The sequence below is a fragment of the Oxyura jamaicensis genome, chromosome 4 (assembly GCF_011077185.1).
Source record: "Oxyura jamaicensis isolate SHBP4307 breed ruddy duck chromosome 4, BPBGC_Ojam_1.0, whole genome shotgun sequence".
NCBI lineage: Eukaryota > Metazoa > Chordata > Aves > Anseriformes > Anatidae > Oxyura > Oxyura jamaicensis.
Window position 1 is genome coordinate 75,212,937 of NC_048896.1, and position 25,335 is coordinate 75,238,271.

Below are 25,335 nucleotides of genomic sequence, written 5' to 3' on the forward strand. Positions count from 1 at the left end.
AGACAAGGGGTCTTCCAGAGACAGTAAGGGTGGGAGTACTTCAGGTGACACCATCCTTATCTTGTCTGTCAGTCCCTTCATTACTATCAATCTCTGTGACATATTTTGGAAGCACCTTATTACTGCCACTAAAATTTCTCATGTCTGGACCTACTTCTGCAAAAGCAGGTCTAACAAATTATGTGGTTTAGAACATGCTGTGCAAGAAATATTTTATTAAAAGTACATAGGTAATAAAATCATTTTATGTAAAAAAATAAATGACGTCCTCCCCCCAAAATTAATAAATGCATTTAAAATAACATGTAATCCTTATGCAGATAAGGCAATTTCAACTTATCTAAATCTCAAAGACTTTATATGACATTTACTACATATATTAGGGAGTTGCCAAATCTGACACCAACAGAGGCAAGGCTGCCACAGCTTCATGCCCCTAGGTTCAACCAGGAGCGTCTATTCCCAACAGACACACCCATAAACACACATATACAATACACATTCACACACATACATAGCAAGCCACACTGTATGCATGTACATACAGGCACATACAGTACTTGCAAAAACACAAAGAGTACAAACAGCCTCATCCTGTTCCCTTGTGTGGCTGATCAGGATGAAGATCCAATATTAGGAATACATACCTGTATATAACATGGATCCCTCCAGCAGCTGGACATGGAGAGTCTTCACAGTAGCTGCTCCTGGATCCCAGTCTTCTCAGTTGCTCACACCTGGGCATGTCACCTCCAAAGCCACAACCCCACTTCAGCTGCCTGTGTTCAGACTTACATGTACAGTAAGCAGTAATGCAGTAAGCAGAACTATAGGCACTAGTGCTCTTCCCCATTGTCTTCCATGTAGATATGCATGCACACAAATGGGTCTCCCAACCAACCTCCACAGCCCACAGTCTCTCCAGCAGCTGGCCAGGACTCCCCTGGTCTCTCCAGTAACTGGCTCCTTCAGCTACCTCAACCACAGACAAATACATATGAATATCTGGTCCCAAGGGAGTTAAGCTACGCCCTGGCTAGTCTGACTTGATACTTGCTCAAGCACTGACTTGTGTACCCTCACTCACTACCATTGCTGGCAACCCAGAAACACAGGTTCTCTCTGGCCTGTGGTTTCACTCTGGTCACTGGAATTTAGACCTCTGTATACAAACATTCATACACAGGATTCCCCTTATACAAGAAAATAGAAGCAGAGTTTTATAGGAAGACAAGGCAGAGTGTGGTGACAGTGCATGTAAGACATGGCTAGGCATACATACTGACCAGCACTGTGTACGAGCAACAAGACTGTCTTATCCCCTTCTCCCTCTATTTTCCATGCTTTTTCCTCCCCAGAGCACTTAAATCACCCTTTCCTCACCTTTGGTCCTTCCCTAAACATCCCATTGTCTTGTACAATCCCCAAATGTGCTTCCCCTGCATATAATCCCACACCTCCCACACCCCTGTAGACAGTAACTCCCCTCAGTCTGAGATGCAAATCATAGATTTGCTCCCCTTGACTCATCTGATGGGTGTCACAGCTTAACACTGGAACTGACAGTCCCCTGAGGTGGCCAAGGGAGGGCAAGTGCAGGATGTGCATTTCTCCAGCTTGTTTGAGAGGTTTCCTCTGCAAGTTATTGTTCCTCCTTGCTCTTTCATGTTTGTGAAGATAACCTTTTTTATGGGTTTATCACTCTCCCATGATAGGCCTGGGAACAGCTGGGTGAGGGTATTATTTGGCTTTCCCCACATGCCATTTTTCCACCGCGCTCCTTTGTGTGTGTGGAGATGAACTTATCATGTAACTGGATACACATCATTCAGCTGTACCTCAAAATGACAAACTAAGTGTTTGACTCTGTCTGCCCACCACCAAATGAAAATGAATGCTAAAGACATTCATTTATAAGCTGTCTCAGAATCTCAACAAACGAGCAATTGATTACTGTGCTGTGGGTTGTCCACGATCATTAGGTATGCTTTTGCTATCAAGTTTACTTTTTAATTAGTTTATATAAGATCAGAGATATTTACTCACTTTCTAGTAGAAAAGCTGAACAAATCTTGCAATGACAACGGCATGTTTCTCTTCAGTCTTTTTCTGCCTCTTCCTTGTCTTAGTACTTGCTATGGATAGGATCAAAGTCCTATAGTAATGGAGAAACATCTTAGGAGAATGCCACAATAATATGTGATTTTATCTAGATTTACTATATTATGAGAAATTATACTATATTATTATTTATTAAAATCTGTACTAATATTAAGGAACATTCACCTGGAAATATAGATATATAAAAATACAGATTCAATCGCAAACAGTTAAGGATTTATATACAGAACAACTTAAAAAGCAACTTTAATTAACCTAGGTCTACATTACAAACTAAAGCTAGCATAGATATGTCAAACAGATTGTAGGCAGACATCACAATACAATTGGCATGCAAGTGGAAGACCTCTGTTAGTTATGCCCTCCAGCTGCTCATTATTACCCTTTTGCCAGCAGAACTGGGAGGGCAGTAACCTCCAGCAGAGTGGTTTGTGTGAGTGATCCCTCATCCACTTCAGGCAAAATCACCCAGGTAAGCACAAGCAATTTAAATAGTTGTCTTGAGGCTGCAGGCAGATACCCTCTTTCAGATCTAGCTGTGCTGATGATTGTTCCTAATCCTTTCTGTGCTGGAGTCTGTGCTACTGTCAGAAAGTTCAGCTAAATTGTAGATGACTTGGGACTACTTCTGACACAAGATACTTGAGACCTACATACGCACTGCTTAAATTCAATTGCTAACCTGATGGTAGCAATTCTGTGGTGGTCTCTGTTATAAGCAGTCTGGTGTTTTTTTCTCTGTATCATCTGAAAATTTGACTGACTTTCTTCTGAATGTGGACTAGACAGAATTTGCCAGAAACACTTCATGAGCTGAGCTGTGGAAAGGAGTGAGCTCCAGCTAATGGAAAAGGGATAGATAACTAGGACTGGTATACCAGCAGCAACAGAGAGGCCTGTTTGTAGCTTCAGACAGCTAAGAGTGGCAAGAGATTCAATCCCTTACTGACATAGTTTTGATCACAAGTAACGAGGCATTACAGAGACCATTGTAAGACTGCATTTGATCTGTTTGAGCCACATGTTAGGAAGGCTTTCTACACTTGTAAAAAGCATGTTTTTTTCATCCATGTCAGTATCATGCTGCCAGTAAAATATTTGATATAGCATCTGATCCCAAGCTCCAAATATACTTCCAAAAACATATGCCCTACTAAAAGAAAACTGCAGTTAAACAATATATAAAAATCATTTTACTTATATTCTATTAGCTGGTATCAAACCTGAGCCTTATCTAATTTAATGCAATTAAATGTGACGATGTTAGGAAGCATATTTAAAGTTTTGCTGAACCTGTCTATTCAAAACACAAATTCTCACAATTTTGTTTATATTAAAGGCCAGCCTTTTTAGAATGTAAGCAATAAAGATTCATAATGTGATTTTAAACAGCAATAAATTATTTTCTGGATAAGCATAACCAATATTTTATTGAATATAATAAAATGCCTTAGGAAGGGAAAAGCATTTTAGTGTTTGTGACACAATGAACAAGAAAGATTTTGTTAGGATGGAGCGCATTATAAATGTATTACCAATAAATATTGTGTTCATTTTGTAACTGTTAAAACTGCTGCTAGGCAGAATTGTTGCTTTGGTCTCAAGGGATTTAGTAAAACAGATGGTTATTCAGACCTCTTCCAACCACACAGTAACAAGGGGATGGGCAGAGGCAAAGAGATCAGCTGCAGTGCACACCTGCTAGAAAAGTAGTCCCTTTTGCCAATGTCTTTCAGTCACTGTAGGTCAGTGTGTAATCACAGTGCATTTAGTGCATGTGTCAGCAATATAAACAGTCTGTGACTTCAGTCAATGATTCTTTAACTGAAATGAACATCATTAAATAAAATGTACTGAATGCTTATTCAGTACGATTCAGGAAAAAGAAAGAAGGAAAGAAAGAAAGAAGGAAGGAAGGAAAGAAAGAAAGAAAGAAGTAACAAAACTACATGACCTTAAGTTAGCTAATAAAGAGGTAACATGACATGAACGCGGGTCAGGGAGGTCTTCAGAATGGTTAAGCAACTTTGTGGGAGGGTTGGGGTTGTTAGCGGAAACTTAAGCAGATGAGTCCATTGATAGTATGAGCTTAATCAAGCTGCCACTTGTCAGTAAACATGCATTGTAATCACACTGACATTTTGGTATATGGAAATACTCTTATTTTTTGTTTGCCCTGCAGTGGCATTAATTCTACTTTTACAGGTGCTCATGTCTCCTTTGCAATATACATACAAGATGAATCAGTTATATGTTGATTAACATCGATGCCTTTCTCCAATAACCCCATGAATAATAAGTGAAGTAATGGAAGTGAATAACTGTCTTTAAAGATAAGTTACTGTAAAATCTTCAACCTTGCATGCTGAAAAATTTACTGAAATACTTAGTTCCACATACCATTGCTAGATGCATCAGTAGCAGATTAACTTTTACCTTTTACCTTGATTACAACTGCTTCTTTAGTCTCTCTAATGCTAATCTTAGCTCTTTAATCTATTCAAGTCACAGCTCCTAAAATTATCTTCTTCATCTCTCATTTCTTCTTTTACACATCAATGAAGAGTCCAGGTACTGATGCCCTTTTCCACAATGCAATAGATACAGGATCTCCATCTTGAAGACCTTATACAATGTAGACTTAATTTTTTACTTAATCTCTTCTCTGCATTGCTACTTATGGTCTTAATGTTCTGTTCTCTCTCCAAGTTCTACTTCAGGTTTTAATGTTGATTTATTTGTAAGTAGTATACTCCCTGATCCAAATTTTTCTAATTTAAAACTTCCTAAAAAATAACATTATTCTATCAAGTTATTAATAATTACATAAATAAGAGAATGGGAAGAATAAAATCCAAGGTGGTAAAGCTCTGAGATACTAATTTCTTATTTTTATCCTTATCCTTCTGAGAATATAGTATTGCCATATTTTGTACAGTAAAAACACATTATCAGTGAGAATTAGTAATAAATATTGATTGTTAACAATCATTTATAGTACTGTACTTGCCCCCATCTGACTTACTCGTGGAATACTTTAATAAACCCCCAATTTAGCAAAATGTTTTTCTGACTTGATATGAAAGAGAAACTTATAACCCCCAAATAGATACCTCAGGTTAGGTCCCTAAACTCTTATTTGGCTCTGTATACTATTGGCCTGCATTTTTTATAACATCTGGGTGTTTAGAATCCTTCACCAGAGTTGATAGATGAGCTTTCCAAATGGCAAGCCAAAACCATTCCACTGCTTTCTGAAACCAAATTTCCTGTATTACGTACATGTAGTAGCATTAATTGGATTACTTATCTGTTAACCCTCTTTCCAGCCCTCAGTACAAAATGTCTTTTGGAACATATTTCAATATTCATTAATTCTGACAATTTATCATCGCTACCTCATAGTTACTGTGTCAGTGACAACAATGTCACAGAGAACTTCTAAATGATGTCCCCTGGGATGACATTCCACAGCATATTCAACCTTGCTGGTAAGGTCAATGACACAGATTTGCCTTCAACAATGTAATCCAGGCCAAGAGTGACAGCCAGACTATGTAGCATGACAGAAGCAAGGAATGTTTGAAAAGGCTTTTCATTTGTAAGTGACAGAAACAAGTCTTACTGGGAATTCCAAATTTAGCCAAGCTAGGAGCATCTTTAAACAGAATAGATCTCTACTTCTCGAACTTGTTTGGGATGTATAAGTTGAAATACTAGCATTTTGGCTCTGTCATTCCCAATATATACTGCCTTCTCAGTGATTCTGACATCAATCTATGTATTTATAATCCCTATGGAAGCAGAGAAGCATGATTTCATGCCAGGTCATGGTAAGGAAAAACACTTCTGATTGAACATCAATACGTTACTGTATGTGTCTTACGGTTTTCAAATAGAAATGCTATCTAGCCACTGCAATAAAACTAATAGAAAGGGCTAGATGCAGTAGAGTATGTAGTCATATCATAATACTTACCTTTAGGCAGTCATTGCCTTATCTAAAATCCTGTGTCTGGTGGTTGGGCTCCTCAATGTGACAAAAACAAGGTACCTCAAAACTGTAATACAAAATACTACCTGAGTAATAAGTATTTATTTGCCCACAAGTTTACTTAGAAGTGGCTCACAGATCACTATAGAACAGTATGAAATCACACCTCTCCTCAGTTCTAATAACACATCTTAGTGATTCAATACAGTGAATGTTTGTGCTACAGGCTGACAGAACAAATGCACTATTTTAGGGTAGCTCACGACACTACCAAAATTAAGATTTCTGGGGAATGTGTGCAAACGTTTGCCACATGGATGCAAAGAAAGGAGGTGAAGGATCTATCTGCAGAGCAGAGGCAGTTTAGAAAGTATGTCCTTACTCCTCTTAACTGCAGTCACAGTTCCCATTTGAGATGAGGTAATTGACTGTGGTTGAGCTTCTGTTCTATTTAAGTGCAAACCCTACCAGATTAACTGAAACCACCAACGGCATTGTAAACTAATACATTTGACTTTGTCCAGAAAGGCACTAGAAGCATAAACACTGCCAGGTATGGATCAGAGGTAGTTGAAGCTGTTTTTCACTGGTTTCCAGACTGTAACTGCTAGGAGAAAGAGATCAGAGAAAGGCCTAGTGCATCAGCCATGGATTCAGATTTGACTTGCAAGCCAATGTCCTGCAGATGAGATTAACATCAAGGAGAGGTCATGACAGAATAGTTTAGGAATATCCTTAACTACTGAATCACGAAAACAGGAAGGTTCCACCGACTCATAAACTGAATTTTTATCAAGAGAATAGATGTTTGGTGTTTATATACAGTTTCTCAAAGGATTCAATAATGTCTTTACAGTTAAACATGGGCAAGGAGAAGAGAAAGCCTTCTACTATTTAGATTTAAATTAGATACTTTGCAGGATAAAACATTCTTCCAGGAAAATGAAACAATAGGGTTCAGTCCTGCTGTCGTTCTCAGTTAACTCAGATCAGTGCCTTCCCTGGGACCTCTGCAAGATTACAATTATCGGATTATGAGCTAACGATGTAAATCTTTTAGTGTCTCTTTCTGGTGTTCTGCCATGAGCCCAACTATCTGAGATTCACTCCTATCGTTGGTAATGATGTCAAATCTTTTCCATGCATAATGAGTATTTTCAAATGCAGTATGTCTCATGCCATCAAAAATTGCTTATCACATTCTTGTCATTTGTACTGTTTCTTTCAACCTACCCTTTTGCTTTTCTATTACAGAGTTAAAAAGCAGCATGGTAAATGGCAAATGGTTAAGTGGTTCAAATGCACTATTAAGTAGAATTAGAATTTGAAGATAATTGAAAAAAAAAAAAAAGTATAATGCAAATCTTCAACAATTTTAGTTAATTAAAGGTTTTGTGTATGTGTGTTTGTGTTGTTTTTTTTTTTTTCCCCACTTGTTATGGGTGTTTTGGTTTTTTTCTTTCGCTTGGGGGGGAGGATTTTTTTCAGTCTGAAAGATGTGTATATATATATTTTTTTTAATTTTTCCTCTACTCAATATGTTCATATTAAATCAGTTAGTTCTGTTAAGAGGTGTTTCATATACTTCACATCAATGTACATTTCAGTGATGGAGTCAAATAATAACAATAAAAAAGGTAAAATCCTGATCCTATGGGATCCATACATGACTTGGTGTCGTATTTTCAGAGATATTCAAGTGTGCCATTTAGGCACCTGAACTGGAGTTCCAAACTAGAAGTGCCTAAATAGCTTAAGAATCTAACTCTCACTGAAAATGAACTAGTAATTTTTCTCTCATTTTTCCTTAAATAACTTTAAATACGTTTTGCATATTTTCATTATCTCTCTGAATATTCTGAATCCACATTTCAGATAATTTGGAACATTCAAAATACTTAACTAGGCTTCTAGGTAATATACAATTTATCTCCATCCAAGAATTATCCAAGTAAAAGACTTTCAAACACAGCACATAAACTTAATTGCTGTAGTTGTATAGCTTCATAATTTTAGTGAGTGCATATCAGTTTGCAGAGTTGTATTCATGGTAGCCTCATTTCAGATCTTTATTTCTCTTTTACCCTTTTTTTTTTTTTTGGGGGGGGGGGGGGGGGGAGGGGGAAGGGGGAGACAAGGGCCCAGAGGCAGTAATCCACGCCCTAAAGGCTTGCTAAATTGGACATTACTTTTACATACCATTTATGTGAAAAATTTTACAGGCATCCTTCAAACTCCTTGATGAGCATTTTGAGGAAACAAACAATAATAATAACAACAATTAAAAAAAAAAACAGAGTGCAGTCTGGCTATCACCTGGCAGGCTTCAAAATACTGCAAAAGTTGTTTCCATGCAAGTCAAGATGGTTATTTCTAAATTAGCGGCTAGAAACCAGGGACCATGTGAACCTAGTAAGATTCAACAAGTCTAAGTGCAAGGTGCTGCACCTGGGCTGGGGCAATCCCAGACAGGAGTACAAAGTAGGAGAAGAACTCACTGACAGCAGCCCTACAGAGAAGGACTTGAGGGTTCTGGTGGAGTAAAAGCTCAACATGAGCCAGCTGTGCATGCTTGCAGCCCACAAGACCAGCTGCATCAAAAGAGGTATAGCCAGAAAGTTGAGGGAGGTGATTATCCCCCTCTATTCTGCCCTCATGAGGCCCCACCTGGAGTGCTGCATCCAGGTCTGGGGTATCCAGCACAAGTAAGATGTGGATATTTTAGAGCAGGTCCAGAGGAGTGCCACAAAGGTGATCAGAGTGCTGGAGCACCTTTCCTACAAAGGCAGGCCTGAGAGAACTGGGGTTGTTCAGCATGAAGAAGAAAAGGTTCCAGGGTGGCCTTATTGCAGCTTTTCGATACTTAAAGGGGCTTATAGAAAAGGGGAAGAGCAATTTTTTGCTTGAACAGATAATGATAGGAGAAGGGGGAATTATTTTAAACTAAAAGGCTTAGAGGAGATTTAGATAAGATGTGAAGAGGAAATTCTTCACTCATAGGGTGTGAGGCACTATAACAGGTTGTCCAGAGAAGTTGTGGATGCCTTATCCCTGGAGGTGTTCAAGACCAGGCTGGGTGAGTCCCTGGACAGCCTAATCTAGTGGGTGGCATCCCTGCCCATGGCAAGGGGGATGGAACTAGATGATACTTAAGGTACCTTCCAACCCAAGCTGTTCTGTAATTTTAGGCGTTCCATAGGTTAAAGACTAGTTTCCTTTTAGAGACCAAAAAATGAGTTTAGTGGTGTGTTATATCTTTTGTCTAAATAATACATCTGCTTAGCCTTATTAAGCTATTTGGTGATAAAGCAGCTGGGGTATGTGCCAATGGACTTAGCTACCCAAAAGGAAGGAGGCAAAGGTGGAGGTGTAGATTGTGCAGGGCAAAGTCTGTTGTAATGAAACTGTGAAATTTACTATTTTTATTGTGTATCTACAAAGGACTTATTTTGTGTTGATGTATTTACTGGGTTGGCATGGCAACTCAAAAGGTAATTATGTGTTTTTGAGAGGTTACTATCTGCTTTCACTGTTGCATTATTATTATTAAAATAGGGAGAAAGCTGTCACCTAAGTACTCAAATCTGCAAGAAATATAAACTAGATCTGTTGCCTAATTTTCTGTGTTAACCTGAGCTCTTAAGTAGTACTCTGTTTTCCTCCTGTGTGGTGATTGGGATCGTTTGGTTCTGTTTTACTTGTTTTCTGGGTCCTAGGAAGGTTTCAACAAAAGCCGTGCCTAGTATAAACAAAAGAATTAGTTGAACTTACCACGGACTACTGGATTCTGTGTCATGGTACTAGTTTTTATCTATTAATCTACTGGCTTGAACGTGTGCTGGGGAAAGAAAACAGAGTTTTGTGCCTTCATAAAAAAAAAAAAAAAATAATAATAATAATAATAATAAAAAAAAGGAATCAAAGCCCAAACTTGTTTAGGACACAAATCAAATAACTTTTTTTTTTTTTTTTCCTTCTTCTGAAGTGATAGCTTTGCATAAGCAAATATAAAACTGAGAGGGTTGTGAACCTCAGTTAATGTTATGTACTGCAGTGGCTAAGTCAACCATAAAAAGAAAATTTGTTTACTAGTAAATAACAGTTACTGTTAGTGTGCATGCAACACCCATGCAGAGTAACTATAAAGAAAATGGTCCTGTTTAAATGCTTCACTTATTTGTAACAACAAATACAATGCAACTATTCTCCTGTTAATGCTGAAGTTGCTTATGCTGTTTGAACACAATATATGAAGAAACATAGATGTTTGAAATGGGAACTAGACTGCAGGAACAGATATTTTGTCTGACTGCATTTTGGCACCCAAGCAAGTTGGTACTGACAGCTGCTCTCTGCCAGAGAATCTGAGACAAGTATTCAAAGAATTGCTAGTCTGAGCACTTCCACAGGAGTTAGTAACTCTAATTCTATTTGATCCTTAGTGACAGTACTTTAATAGACGTTTATTAGTTTGTAAAAGAGTACTCTCTTCAAGCTATAAGAGACTCCATGAAGGATTTTTCTGTTTCTTTTCTTCCAAAGGAGATCAGTTTTCTCTTCTGTCCCATATACAGAAGGAGGCAGAAAGCTGATACTATTCTAGTGGGTAGAGCAGTTGAGAAAGTGATTGTTCTCATGAAGAATGTTCAGTTTTACAAATTTCAACCAAGTAAGTCAGAGCACCTTACTGGAGAACTGTTTTGGGACTAGATAGCTGAGGAGAAAAATGATGCCTAAGGTGTAGGACAGTTGCAGATTTTTGGGCATCCATTCTGTTTCTCTAGTAGATGGGAGTGTGCCTTGAAGGAAACAAAAGCTACTATAGTAATCCTGTTTGATTTATGGAATGCCTCTTCCAAAGAATTATTATTTCCCTATTAAAATCCAGCTTATTGTGGTTGGAGGTCTGCTTCTATTGACTCAGTCTGCCATATTTAAGCTTCATAAATGAAAACTGATTTTTATTATAACCATTTGTTCAGCATTCTCCTTAAACATTTTACGTGCTATTCTTTTGGAACGTGTTCCCAACAGTTACTCAAAAGCTTAAAGTTAGTAAACAAAGCCTCCCGGGTTTGTTGGATGCTTGTTTTTGACTTCAATATTTCTAAAGCTGGTGATATCTCTTTCAATATAGAAACAAATCAGAATAGTTTCTGAAATTAACAGATGCACATATGCATTTAAAATGTGAGAAACCCTTTCCTAAGATGGTTTAATTTTCCTTAAGTTTTATCATAGATTCATAGAACACTTTGAGTTGGAAGGGACCCACAAGGATCATGGAGTCCAACTCCTGGTTCCACACAGGACCACCTAAAAATCAGACCATGTGTCTGACTGAGAGTGCTGTCCAAATGCTTCTTGAGCTCTGGCAGGCTCAGTGCTGTGACCACTGCCCTGGGGAGCCTGTCCCGGTGCCTGAACATCCTCTGGGTGAAGAACCTTTTCCTAACACCCAGCCTGACCCTCCCCTACCCCAGGTCAATGCTGTCCCCTTGGGTCCTGTTGCTGTCCCCAGAGAGCAGAGCTCAGCGCCTGCCCCTCTGCTCCCCTCATGAGGGAGCTACAGGCTGCCATGAGGCCTTCCCTCAGCCTGCTCTGCTCTGGGCTGAACAAACCAAGGGACCTCTGCCGCCCCTTGTATGTCTTCCCCTCTAGACTCTTTGCTATCTTTGTAGTCCTCCTTTGGACACTCTCTAATAGTTCTATGTCTTTCTCATACTATGGTGCCCTAGACTGCATGCAGTACTGGAGGCGAGGCCGCACAAGAGCAGAGCAAAGTGAGACAATCACTTCACTTGACCAGCTAGCAGTGCTGTGCCTGATGTACCCTGGCATATGCTTGGCCCTTTTGGCTGCTAGGGAATGCTGTTGACTCATTCAACTTGCTGTCAGTCACCCCCCCCCCCCCCTCCCCCCCCCAACCCATTTTTGAAGTGCTGCTGTCCAGCCTCTCATCACCCAGTCTGTACATATAACCTGTGTTGCCCCATCCCAGGTGCGGAATCCAGCACTTGCTCTTGTTAAACATCATACAGTTGGTGATCGCTCAGCTCTCTGATTTGTCAAGATCTTTGCAAGGCCTCTGTATCCTTGTGGGAGTCAACAGCTCCTATCAGTTTAGCGTCATCCACAAATTTAGTATACGTTCAAGTCGTATCCAAGTCATTTTTGAAAACATTGAAGAGAACTGCCCGTAAGATGGTTTTCTGATCTTTTTTCAGAATGCTTGTCTGATTTCCTCCCTCCCCCCTTGGTCTGTACAACTAATCACCAAGCAAAAAACTTGGGCAGGAACAGCTTGCCATTACTCATGCATAAATGAGGTTTCTGTATCCCTTAATAATACAAGGAGTTACTGATTATCAAATTGCTATTTGTAATGACTGTTAGATTTGGCTTATAGGTATAGGAGAAACTCTTCTCTAGGGAGGAGAGGGGAGCTCTTAGATTTTCCATTGTTGCTCAAATGTTCATGTAACTTATATCCAAATAATAAGGTTAAGCAGTGATGAGTTAAATAAGTCTGTTTTGGTGATAAAAGTAGAGAAATAAAAAAGAACAGCAAGTTTCATTTTTACGTCTCAAACAGTTAGTTTCCCTGTTGCAAATTAAAAAGCTGACCATCACTGCTGACAGGTGGTCAGCCTAAACTCAGGAGTACCTGTAGACCACCAGGACAAATATTTAAAATTGACATATTGTAAGACCTTGTTGCCATCTAGCTTCCCAAGGTCAAATTAATTTAGTGCAATTTACCTTTAGCATTAACAAACACTTGAGTTTCTAGAGTAAATTAATATTAAAGGTGTGCATACAGTCTAAAAACATGTATTCTTCTATCTGTCTTACTGAAGTAATAGCATATAGGTATATATTCTTGCTAAATAATTAGATAAATTGGAATTGAGATAATTTTCAGACTTCACTGTGGAAACCCTCTTGAAAGATAGACTTACCTTCCAAAGCAGGTTTAGCCATGTTTTCCCTTTGAGCATCACTTGTCTGCTGAGTAACTTGCATTTGTATGGAAAATCTAAAACAGATTAAAGGATATAGCTATCTGTGCTCAATGGCTACATTTGTGGTTTAAACAACTCGTTTAAGTGCCACTTCTAACATCAGAAGCCCTGGTTGGTTGCTACCTTTGGTATTGTACTCTAGTATTTTGGATGCCTATCTGCTGGCAGAAGCTGCCCTAAATTCAAACTGCTGGCACCCAAATTCATGCACAAGATGAGAAATACTTGCTAACCAGCTATTCTATTTGAACCTAATGTTCTTGGGGAAACGTGGTTAAATGGCCACTGTGCAAACAGAAGATCTGATTTGGAAAACCTGTACTGCAAACCTGCATTCTCTCTCATGCTGAAATGGTACTTTTGAGTAATGGGCCATCTGGCCTTCTAGAAAGCTTTCTATCTAAAAAGCAAAATTCATGTAAAGGTCTTAAAAATAGGCAGTATCAACCTCTAAATATCTGAGGAAGGTTTCCAGTGCACAAAATCCAATGACATTTATTAGCTTCATTATAGCACTCTTTTCCCTGACTTTATTAGAAGTTGGCTACCTTAGCTGAACAAGTGGGCTTTGAAAAAGCAACATACTTCAGCATGTTTTTTTTGTTTTGTTTTTTTTTAATCATATATATATATACACATATATATAAATATTATCTAAAGGTACCAGTTGTGTGACCTTATCCTAAGTATGGAAGGTTTTAGTTTAGTGAACCCAAATGACCAAAATTGCATTATGTCATGCTTTTGGCCAGGATAGAGTTAATTTTCTACATAGAGGCTTGTAGCATGCTGTGTTTGGGAGTTTTGACAAAAATAGTGGTGATAACACATTGGTGTTTTTAGCTTTGCAGAGCAGTGTTTACACAGAGCCAAGGACTTCTCAGCTTCTGGTGCTGCCCTGCCAGTGAGGAGGCTGGGGGTGCACAGGAGCTGGGAGGGAACACAGCCAGGACAGCTGGTTCAGGCTGAGCAAAGAGATATCCCATACTGTATGGAGTCATGCTCAGCAATAACAGTGTGTGTGTGTGGGGGGGGGGGGGGGGGGGGGGGGGCATTTGGAGTGATGGTGTTTGTCTTCCCAAGAAACTGTTATGCTGGAAGTGGCTGAACACCTGTCTGCAGATGGGAAGTAAAGAATAAATTCCTTGTTTTAACTTGCTTGTGCACACAGCTTTTGCTTAACCTAGTAAACTATCTTTATCTCAGCCCATGACTACTCATGCTTTAACCTTTCTGATTCTCTTCCCCATCTCACCTGTGGAGAGTGAGTGAGTGGCTGTGTACTTACTGCCTTCTGGAGTTAAACCCTAACACATTATCAAGTTAGCCAGTCACTATATTGTGAGTAAACAAATATTCTGACAAGTTTGCAAAACAGTTACTAAAGGTGTCAGTGATAACAGAAAAAACATGACTGTTTTAAAACAGTACAATTATGAGAACAGGAAATTGCTCAGCTAATGGGGGTTAATCTCCTGAAAGATCATAACCCAGGAAGTGGCTGCTCAAGTTTAGTATCTTAGGGATAATGTAGCAATGGTGTCTTAAAGCTTTTTACAAAGTCTCAGTACACTGGAGTCTAGATGAGCCAATTGCTGCTTATATTTAGTAATTAATACTTAAGATGCATTAGCTTTGAGGAGGCTGCAGAAATTGTACGAGCTTGCTGATAGTGTGTTTTTAGCTTCTAACTTTAGATAGCTGTTGTGTATTATCCAGGCAAATTATTGTAAATATGCAATCTGAATAACAGGGTCAGTCTTCTTCTTTTCTGCTCTCTGCCAACCTTAGTGGCATTAGTCCAAATGAGGAATTATAAGCAGGGGCAATACTTGTTTGTCAGTGTCCTAATTTAATGGCAAGGTCACTTCTATACTTTTCTAAAATCTTAAATAATATATATATACATTACCCAAAAAAAAAAAAAAAAAAAAAAAAAAAAAAAAGGCAGTTTCTTCAAAGCCAATTTGTTCAAACAAAATAGTTAACTCCAAGAAATAATTGCACATGGGACCAAATAGGGTTAAAAGTTGTTTATTGGCTTTTGCTGTTGTCATTGTTTTTCTTGGTTTATTATTTTTTTAGCAACACTTGATTAACTAGCAATCGTGGCACTGTGCATTCAGAATCAATGCCAACAATACAGCAGATAATGTGAAAAACTAGACACTTATAAAATGTTGATGAATGACCACAAATTGGTGAGCACTCTTCTTTTACAAATGTCTCGAGGTCTTGATTACACGGACACATTCACACAGTCACACGCACACACACCCGCACAGTATTATGCATTACCAATAGACTCCCTCTCATGGTACTGCGGGGTCCTCTGCTGGCACACACTTGCGTTGGAAATGGGGTGCACCGGTGTTACACATACCCGTGCATCTTGCTCCCTACTACTCGGTAGTGTGCATGCAGATGATGAAGCCTCACATGAGTATGAGTACCTCCCCTCCTCCCTAGCCCCAGCCCCCTAGCGTGGATCCCCACATGCTGCATCCCACACTGTCACTTCAGGAGTTGGAGCAGGATCCTCACATCCTCAGATGGGGTGACTGCATTGTCCAGCTTGGGTGAAGGCTGTGATGCCCCAGGCAGGCTTCTGGCAGCACCAAACTGTTTTGTATGCATTTCTCTCTTCTCACTAACACAATTTTTCACATTTCTTTCATACTTATTTTCAAGCTGACTCTTCTTTTTTATTTTGTCATGTCTTTCTGTAACTGTTTAATCTAATTGATGTTCATCTTTGCTGTTAATGTTGTTTTGGATTTTGTTTTTATTGTTCTGGAGGGGGGGGGCTTTTTTTTTTAAGTTATGTTCCTATGTTCCTTTCTTACTAACTACTGTTATTATCCAGATTATTTTTCCAAGACAAAGCCATTAGGGTTACTACAAAGGTGTAGTGCATATAGTTTAAATGCTACCACAGCATTGTTACAAGAGCAGCCTGAACTCAAGTTGTCAACAGATCCCATCTATCTTGGTGAAATATTGCGGCTTGACGACAAAGGGCAATCCAGATTTCTGCAGACAGCTTAAGTGTCAGCATGGTACCATATATCCCGTATTCAGGCTGTACATGCATTTATGGGTTCTTTTGTGGTAGTTATCCAGGCTCAAATTCTGTTCTTCCAGCCCCTCTAAATTGTAGTTTCGCTTGTGGCTTGCATTAATGCTCTATAAAATGAAGTTAGGGTATAGTTTCTTTTAGTTTGTTTTCCACAGGTTGATTCTGAAAATGCACAGCTAATTTTTAAGGTTGTCTTCCAGATGTGATAGAAACAGGGAAAATAACATTTAGCAACAGTTACATCTTCAGCTGTTGAAAGGTAGGTGCCTGAGGATTTGATTTCCACAGTTAACTTCATGTACAAGTTTTTTTTTTTTTTCTCAGTAGTGAGAGTACACATTTTGTTTATTCTCATGTGCTTTATGACTGCTATGATTTTGAGCCTATATAACCTCAACGTCAGCTCTGTTCCATTTCTGTACAAGATACCTAAATTCACATTACCAGACTAATGTGAAGTAAATCTAATTAAGAGGTTTAGATTATTCTCAAAGAGTGGTCTATGGACAAACTTTTGAACTTAGCATGCCTTTTGCCCTGCTTGTACATGTTCCGGACAGATACTGTGTTTAAAGCAAAACCTGCAGTATAACTCTGGTATGAGAGTCTTTGCTGTCTTGAGAAAGTATCTTGTGCACTATGGCCAGTGCTTAGTGGGAGTATGTATGTATGTAAAATGTTTGAATGAAATGTACTACTTTAATTTTGAGTTCTGATTTATTTGGCTAGCAGAACAATGGCTGTGATGCACCATAACCTCCAGCATAAGCCTAGGGCTTTGTTAGTTCAGCTGCCCCTTAAAATCCAGCTAAAAGGTGAAATTATGTGATGCAGCTTGAGCTGAATTTATGCCCCAAAGCTGTTGAAAGGAGGAAGTTTTTACTTCCATTCTTTCAACTGGCTTTGTTTATCTTACCCTGAAGTAAATCAATTCAGTTTTCCTAATCTGCTGGAGAACTCTTTTCAATTGTTGTATTGTTTTGTTTTCTTTTGTTTTGTTATGTTATTTAACTGAGGAATTGAAAGGATCAAGTGAATGTCAGTGGAAAGGGGAGGAGGGAGCATGGGACCTCTCTTTTGACTAATAGGTTTAAAGTTGTAAGAAATACCAACTTTACTCTAAGACCTCTAAGAAGAAGCCAAATTTGTATGTCTGTACAGAACCTGCAACAGAGTCTTGATCCTGAACTGAGAACTCAATTTTCTGCTGTAGTACAACACTGTCTGAGCTATAAACATTTCATATTACTGAGCAGTAGAAAACCAGGTTATAACTGAAGAAAAAACAGCCCTTCATGACTTCTGCCCCTCAACACCCCTCTGCATCAATGCACTTTCGTGTTCTTGGATTCATCTTTCAATTGTGCTTTTGCACAACAGTTGCTATAATGTGCTTCTGGGCATGACATTGCTGTAATAAATAATTACAACCATAATAACACAAAGCAGGAATGACATCTTTTGCTTTTTTTACTTTAGAAATGAATCTGCTTGTAAAGCAATTTTTTCATTATGCATCACTTGAAAGCATTTTGCCTGCTCTAACTGTATCCTCACACTTTATTATTTCAAGTTCATGTTCCACTAGTTTCTTTAGGTAGGTTAATGTTTCATTCTTGTAAGTTGATTTCAGTGAATCAGGGTCATTTTTTTTTGTATGTGAAAGTGTGAAATTTCAAAGACAGCCACTTGATCAATACTGCAAAATCAAGTAGGGTGATTTTTTTTTTTTTTTTTTTTTTAGCGTGATCTCCTAATGTGAGAAGTATCAAGTTTCTGAAGGTAACAGCCCTAACATATTATTCAGTTTATTGTGATGCATGTTTAAGCTTATTAACATTTGGAATTCTAATGCTGTTATGTGCTCACTCAGGGATCAAAAGCAATATCAGCTTTGACTGAGTTCAGTCATGAAAGGGAAGTATGCTAAAGGTAGAAGCAGGGATAGCCTAACTAGGAGAAAGAGATTTTGCCTAAGCATGTAGGAATAGAGCTAGGAAGGCCATGAAGCATTCAGAAGACAGTGTCAGATTCATCTTGAAGATGCACGCTGGTAGAACAAAAGACAATGAGCACTGTTTAGGGCATGGAAAACTCTGACTAGTTATAAAGAAAATTATTACTGTAACAAGAGTCTGTTGAAAGAGATTGTCCAGAGAGCTTGTGGAATCTCCATCCTTCAGAAATATGCAAAACTTGAGTGGAAAAGTCCCTAAGCAACCTGAGCTGATTGACCCAATGATGAGAACAGAAGTGGATCACATAACATCCAGAAATCCAACCTGTACTACATATAATTCTGTGCAAGGCAGCTTTGAAGCTCCACTTGAAATTTTGAGGAAAATTCTTTGGTCACATATGTTACTGTGTTCCCACAAATCATGTTGTAAACTGATGTACTTGAATAGGTTTACACAGATGTTTGCTCTCACTTTAATAGGTCTGCCTTATGATTCAGGGCTAAGTATGTTTTTGAAGTGAGCATTTTATTTCCCACCATGTGCCAGGTATGTTTAAATTCACAAAATCCCACTAAGCTTTGAATACTTCTTAATTATTTCTCTTTGTGCACCTTTTAAATGAGTTTTAACATTTATGATACCCTCATGCATAAAGACAGTGCAGCAATAATGTTTCTGTCTCAGGTCCTATTCTTATAATAACATTTTAAACCTACTCTTATAATAACATTTTAAACCTCTTTAGGAGTGTGCCCCACAGCTTAAGAGTCAGAAAGTACTGCTATAAGTCATCAGTAAACAAAATTCCTTTGGATCTCAAATATCTGTGGTGGACCCATCCCAGATCTGTTCAAGTCTTATTTTCTTACCTGCTTGGTATCAGTATTTCTATTACATCATGATAATACGGGAAAACCATTTTTTCCTTTTCATTCTTGAGATACTCTTGTGACCACACTTCCCATTCTCATCGAAGAACTGTAAACGTAAAGCTTCGTGATTTATGGACATGGGAGAAGGGAGGCAAACCTCTATAAATAAGGAAAAATACAGAAACTGGTCTGTTCTGTGTACATTGATCTTCCAGAAAATTCAAGCTGTAATTAGGGTACTTCACTGTTATATTTCCAATGACAGTCCAAATAAACAAGAGGCAACTCAAAAAGAGTGAAGAATAGGTTTGAGGCATATTGGCACAGCGTTGATAGGTATACCATGAAGATATGCTATTCCTAGTTGCTAGACTCTTCCAAACCTGTATAATCAGTCAACATCAGCACTGTAATATTTTGAGTAGGGGAACTATCTCCGTAACTGACATCCATCAGAGGATGCAGAGCGAATGGAACTGAATAGTACTAGGCCAGCTTTATACTTTTGAATTTCTTATGTTGTAGACTTTCCCTTGCAGTATTGATCATGCCCTATTCTGACCCAGAGAAACAGTAGGAAGGTTTTAAAAAGGTTTTTCTCTATCACTCTTTTTTTTTTTAACAGAAATTCACTTGTTGCATAGAATGATCAGAGGAAAAAAAGTATATTCCCTTCTAATTATCTGCACAGGAAACTCAAGTCTCTGGCAACTTGGCGGTTTCTTTCTGCTTTTTTTTTGTGTGTGTGTGTATGTATGTAGTTTACTGAGATTAAAATAATTAAAAAATACTGTTGAAGAGCTGCATTTTAATTATGTCTCATATGATCTAGTTTTTAATTATGGAGTCCTTTGGCATATTTTATTACATAACTGGTCACATTTCTGAAACCCTTGGAATATCCTGCACATTGCTGGGCTGCTGGAATTTAGGACAAGTGTATCTATGAATATCTGCTTTACTGAATACAGTAAGTGGTTTGTTAATGTTCCTTCAGAATAGCAGGTCTGCTATGCTTGACAAGGAAGCACGTTATTTTTTTCAAGCCTGTTTTATTAAGCAAAGTTTAACTGGATCAACATAAAACCAGAGTCATAGGCCCTCTATTCAAATAATATAATGTTTTATGTATCATGATGGGAATAAATTATTTTTCCTTAGTACTAGAAAATATCATAAAGATCCAGTGACAGTAATCAGTCTGAAATCAGTCTTAATATAGTATGAAAATATTTTAAAAAAATGAGACTTACTAATTCCCAAGGCAGTTTTTAATTTTATTCATCTTGATGTTTTATCTCTTGCGCTCCTATTAGGATGTTTTAGGTAGGCATATAACAGGGCCTGCATCCAAAATTGAGACAAAAACGATTCTAATGTAGATGGAACTGTATTTCTAATTATACACTGTGGCCAACTGGTCTATAAGAGATCAACTCCAGTCATAGGCTTCATGACAAGTGGGAAAATAAACTGTTCAAGATAAGATGCAAATTAGGGACAAAGTTCAGCTGACTCCCAGAATGTATAATTATGCTTTGATATGTCACAGAATAAGGCAGTCTTACTTGATTTAAATTTTGTAAACTTAAAATGTTTGTCTGGAAAAATGCTAGAGGAGGGGAGTTTGAAAACTGTTAATTCTTGAGAAATGTCAATTTCACCTTGGAAAAATAAATTCAAAACAATTAAACAGGAAATAGGAAAACACCTTTCTTTAATGCATTTTCAAATGACGACAATGTACTGATGAATCTGTGATTACATTTATTGTACGGATGAGGTGGAGTGTCCCCAAATGAACTACTGATGGTCTGAAGGACAAAGATTTTAACATAAGGACTCCTGAAGAATACAAAGTATACTGCATAATATCCTGATAATGAGCAAAAAAGCATCAATAATGATGACCAAAAAAAAAAAAGAGGAAAAAAAGAACACCAAACGAAGAATATGATTAACAGTGTGTAGCTGCCACTGTGCAACACTTCAAGAGCTGTACAACATAATTGGTACTGAAAGTCAACATTCCTAAAGTAGCTCGCCATTAGAGTTGTTAGAAACCTCATTTTGATCTGTCATTCCTTGGCTACACACTTGTATGTATGCTTACTGCACATTTGTGCTGTATATAGATAGTAACTTATGCAATCTGTGTGTATGTATATCTGTCACAATGTCGATTAATGAATATAACGTCAGCTGACTTTTTTCAAAGCTACTGATCCACTGTAATACAACATCTGTGGATGCCAGACTAATTGTGTGTGTGTAACATGGAATTAAGTGTTCAGTGTTAGAGAATACTGGCCAAGTAATAGATCAGCAGCATACAGAGAGCAGTTATACTATGTGGTTTGGTATAGTTTATTCCAAGTAAAGTTAAGCTTGCTCTTAAGCTCTTGATTCTTCCTTTAGTTTAAGCCTTGGTTGTGTTACACTTTCCTGCTCCCTGCCACAACATTTGATGAAAAAGCAGTGTTTTTATCTCACACAATACAGATGCCTAAGAGCTGGCCCTGAGCAAGATGGATTGCTTACACAAAGCAGTGTGGTGATGTGCAGAGGTGCTAGTGAGAGCTTTGGCAGCGTTGTAACTCTTTCATCAGTCATAACATTGCCTGTAGTCCTGTCTGCAGAGCACTACTTTTTCTTGCAAACTTGAAATAAGATCATAATGTTTTGGCTTAAGATCCCTGTTAGCTAAAATGAAGTGTGTTTTTTTTTTTTTTTTTTTTTTTTTTTTTATCTGAACTATATAATACTGTTCTGATCTGAGATAAGAATAAACAAAGTGGGAAGGAGGGAGATAGAGGTTGAAGGCTGGTTTGCTGTGTTGAGATTATGTAGCAAGGGTCTGGTAACCAGTGGGCTGCAGGGGTGGTGGTTTCTGTAAAAAGAGCCCAGGGGCTGCCTCATGTCAGATAAGAGCTTCAGTTGGCTCCAAAAGACACCTTCTGCTGTCCAAAGCTAAGGCAAAGAGTGATGCTGGTTGCACCTCTGTGAAAGAATTTTTTAAGAAAGGGGGAAAAAATGGTGCACAGCAGCATCTGGGAGAGAGGAGTGAGAAAATGTGAGAGAAACAGCCCTGCAGACACCAAGGCTGGTGCATAAGGACAGGAGGTGCTCCAGGTGCTGGAGCAGAAGTTCCCCTGCAGCCTGTGGAGAGGCCCCTGGTGGAGCAGGTGTCCCCCTGCAGCCCATAATCTCTGGTCCCACAGCGGAGCAGATCTCCATGCTGCAGCCCGTGGAGGAGCTCCCAGTGGAGCAAGTGGATGTGGCCTGGAGGAGGCTGCAGCCGATGGAGATCCCCCGCAAGAGCAGACTGGGCTAGAGCTGCTAAGACAGGGGAGATTTAGGTTAGATATTAGGAGAAAGGTTTTCACTTGGGGTGGTGAGTCACTGGAACAGGTTGCCCAGAGAGACTGTGGATGCCCCATCCCTGGAGGTATTCAAGGCCAGGCTGGATGCAGCTCTGGGCATCCTGCTCTAGTGGTTGGCAACCCTGACCAGAAGAGGGGGGATTGAAACTAGATGATCTTTGCAGTCCTTTTCAAGCCAGGCCATTCAATGATTTTTTTCTAGTTCTTTCACCAGCTTTGTTGTTCTCTGACCATTCCAGCAACTAAATCTCTTTCTTGTAATGAGTGACCCAGAAAACAACCAACGAAAACCACAGTGCTTGAGGTGCAGTCTCCTGTGCCACAACAGAGGGACAGCCACTTCCCCAGTCCTTCTGGAAACACTATTTCTGATGCAGGCCAGGATGCCATTGGCCTTCTTCGCCACCTGGGCACACTGCTTGATTGTATTCAGCCAGCCACCAACCAACATCCCCAAGTCTTTTTCTGCCAGACAGCTTTCTAGCCACTCTTCCACAAGCCTATACCACTGCATGAGGTGGTTATGACCCAAGTGCAGCACCTGGCACTAAGCCTTACTGAATGCCTTAAAACTGTGCGTAGCCCATTGATCCAGCCTATCCAGATCCCTCTGCAGAGTTTTCCAACCCCTGACACTTCCACCCTTGGTGTCATCTGCAGACTTACTGAGGGGGATCTCAATCCCCTCATCAATATTATTGATAAAGATACTAAACAAAACTGTCCCCAGTACTGAGCCTTGGGGAATGCCACTTGTGACCAGCTGACAACTGGATTTAACTCTGACTTTTTGGGCCTGACCATTGAGCCAGTTTCTTACTTCTTCAACACTACATCCATCCAAGCCATGAGCAGCCAGTTTCTCTAGCAAAATCCTGTGGAAGATAGTATGAAATAGTTTGTTGAAATCCAAGTAAACAACATCCGCAGCTTTTCCCTCATCCACTATGCATATCATCTTATTGTAGATCAGGTTAGTCAAGCAGGACCTACCTTTTAAAAATCCATGTGGACTAGGTCTGATCACCTGGTTGTCCGATATATGCAGTGTGATTGTACCCAAGATGATCTTCTCCGTGACTTCTCTTGTCACTGAGGTCAGACAGATCTCAGATCCAAGGAGGATTCCTTGGATCCTCCTTCCTGCCCTTCTTATAGATGGGCATCACACTCACTACCTTCGAGTCAACTGGGACATCCCTGTTCAGCCAAGACTGCCGACAAATTCTTGAAAATGACTTGGTGAGCACTTCTGCCAGCTCCTTCAGTACCCTTCTGTGGGTCCTATCCAGTCACATAGATACATATGTATTCAAATGGTGTAGTAGGTCACTAAACATTTCCCTTTGGATTATAAGGGCCTCATTCTGTTCCCTGTCTGTCTTCCAGTTTACTGGGCTGGGTACCCCCAGAACAATTAGTCTTACCCATACACACTGAAAAAAACAAGGCATTAAGTACCTCAGACTTTTCATCATCTCTTGTCACTGTTTTCCCCCGCATCCAATAAAGGATGGAGATTCTACTTAGTCCTTCTTTTGTTTATGTAATAATAAATATATGTTTTCTTTAGCTGAAGTAGCCAAGTTCTAGCTGGTCTTTGGCCCTTCTAATTTTCTCCCAGCATAACCTCACAAATCTTTGTAGTTCTGAGTTGCCTGCCCCTTACAGAAAGATAAAATGAAGACCTAGGTATTCTGATGGCTGGAAAATATCACGACTCTATCTGTAATTTGGAGAACTTCTTGCTATCTTAGAATTGCTTTCAGATGAAGTCTAGAATATCAGCAATAGATTCACCTGGGAGCACAGCATCTTCTGTAAATGGGATTCATATCTGATTTATGTGTGTTCAACAAGTCCAGTCTCTTCTGACCGTGTTAGGCTTATGACGTAGTATGTATCACTTCTGTGTTACCTACAGATCCTGTATATAGCAAGCTATCTGTGAGCATGATGCAGTCAGTCTCTGCATAGACTTTCAGTCTGTGGCATTTACTTTAACATATCATATTTGATTCTCCTATCTGCAGGGTGTCTTGGGTAGAAATAGGTTTTATCCACAGTGGTATGAGGTAAATTATATTTAAATATTTAATGATATATCATAGATCAGTAGAATTTGTAGGACTGGGTAATAACAAATCCAATTCTGAAAACTAGATATATACCAGTGGAGCTGTATCATTGAAAGTATCTGAAGGCTTGACTGTATTATTGTAAGATTTTAAAAATAATTTTATTATGATGCAATAAGTGAATATACGTATTCACACATCTTTAGAGGGACATGAGATAAATTTATTTTAATAGAGTTATTAAAATATCTACAACCCTATATTTTGAGATACTCAGCTCTGTGCAAGTGCATCCAAGCTAGTACTGCATATTAAAAATTAGAAAATATTAGGATCGTAGAATAATCCAGTTTGGGAGGGACATAAAGGGGGTCTCTAGTTGAAAATCCTGCTCATATTAATATCATTTATGAGGTCACACCAGCTTGGTCAGAATTTAATCCAGTCAGTAGTCGAAAAACCCATTGATGGAAACTGTACCACCTCTCTGGGCAGCTTGTTACTGTTCTTGACTATCCTTACAGGGAAGATGTTTCTCCTTATATCCAGTCTGAACTTCTTGTGTTTGAGATAATGCCTGCTGTCTCTCATCTCTTTTGATGCACCTCTGAACAACCTGCCTCTCTTGCCTTGGTGACATCCTCATAAATACTAAGGGAATGCTGTTATATTCTTCAGAAGTTGTCTCCTCTCCAGATACCTCAGCCTCTCCTCACAGGGCAAGTGCTCTATATCTGGACCAGCTCTGCTAAAATCACCCCAGTCTACCAGCAGCTTTCTTCTATTAGGGGGGGCAACATTGTACATGGGACTCTAAATGTG

General features: G+C 39.0%; 2 long non-coding RNA genes across 2 annotated transcripts; one reads left to right on the top strand and one right to left on the bottom strand.

The window, feature by feature from the left end:
- Window positions 1-1,498: 1,498 nt before the first annotated feature.
- LOC118166230 lies at window positions 1,499-2,563 on the bottom strand. Its single transcript, XR_004750394.1, has 3 exons — window positions 2,504-2,563; window positions 2,047-2,155; window positions 1,499-1,838 (listed from the first exon to the last, which is right to left on the bottom strand). It is a non-coding gene; the product is annotated as an uncharacterized LOC118166230 (long non-coding RNA).
- On the top strand, window positions 2,536-25,335 carry LOC118166227. The gene is made up of 3 exons (XR_004750391.1): window positions 2,536-2,593; window positions 16,375-16,478; window positions 25,084-25,335. It is a non-coding gene; the product is annotated as an uncharacterized LOC118166227 (long non-coding RNA).